Raw genomic sequence first — 1,450 nt, forward strand, 5'->3', positions numbered from 1 at the left:
GGTTTGAACCGCCAGCCTTCTGGTTAGCAGTCAAGTGCCTTAGCCACTATGCTACCAGAGCTCCCTTCCACAGATGTAGTCGATCTAATTCCTGTGTACTCCATCTGATGAAGTCCATGTGTATAGCCACGTTTTATGTTGTTGAAGAAAGGTATTTGCAATGAATAATAAGTTATTGGTCTTGCAAAATTCTATCATGCGATCTCCAGCACCATTTCTATCATGAAGGCCGTATTTTCCAACTACTGGTGATTCTTCTTTGTTTCCAACTTTTGCATTCCAATCACCAGTCATAATCAACATATCTTGATTTCATGTTTAGTTAATATCAGACTGCAGAAGTTGGTAAAGATCTTCAATTTCCTCATCTTTGGCTTTTGGTAGTTGGTGTGTAAATTTGAATAATAGTAGTATTAACTGGTCTTCCTTGTAGGTGTATGGATATTATCCTGTCACTGACACCATTGTACTTTAGGATTGTACTAAAAACCCTAAAGGGCAGATTTCTGGCAGGTTCCAGCAGGCATATTTCTAGAAAGTTCCAGAAGTTAGATATCTGGCAATTGTCAGAGGATAGATTTCCACAAGTTCCATCATGCAGTGCAACAGGGACTTCTCTGTAGGACTTCATTCAGTGATCCACAGCCATGCCCTCTCCAATATGGTCTGGATCTCAGCCCTGGGAGGGGCTTTTGCTTGGGTGCTCTATCTTAACCATGGGGTAGTGTTGTTCCATATATATGATACTCTTATAATAATTTTTTTAAAGTTCCTTTTATTTCTTATTTCCAAAGTTCCTTTTATTTCTTAGGAGCTCTGGTGGCGTAGTGCCTAAGGCATTTGACTGCTAAGCAGAAGACTGGAAGTGCAAACTCACCAGCCACTCCTCAGAAGGAAGACTGGGCAATCTACTTCCATAGATAGAGATACCACCTCGGAAAACCAAGGAGGGGTCACTACGAGTCAGAACTGACTCGACGGCAGTGAGGGTTTCTTTCTTTTTTTTTTATTTCTTACTAGGCTTATTACTCCAATCCCGTTATAGCTAGTAATTATTTATTTTAAACTTTCTCTATTCAAATTACTGTGTGGTTTCTCTCTCCTAATTGGACCTAGACTGATAAAGCACTGTGTCCCTTCTATTAGCTACACAAGTAGAACCTGTCTTAATTAATTTTCTTTCTTCTCCTTAAGGATTGCTTGGTGATTTAATTTAGTTTGACCAGTCAGGTTTATTGCTATTTAGCTCTTTGTTGTACTGCACTTTTATACTGCAATTTAATGCTAATTATGATACACTGGGCTAGAATTTCTTCAGTAACATATAAAGTTTAGGTTGTAGAATTCAATGAACGATTGCTTGAACAATTTCTCTTAGAAAGATCAGCACGAGGCTGGTCCCCATGAGGCGGAGGTCAAAGATGTCCCAAATGTCCAAACTACCATGCCA

The sequence above is a fragment of the Orycteropus afer genome, unplaced genomic scaffold (genome assembly GCF_000298275.1).
Source record: "Orycteropus afer afer isolate SDZICR_OR568_19922 unplaced genomic scaffold, OryAfe1.0 scaffold00008, whole genome shotgun sequence".
NCBI classification, from domain to species: domain Eukaryota; kingdom Metazoa; phylum Chordata; class Mammalia; order Tubulidentata; family Orycteropodidae; genus Orycteropus; species Orycteropus afer.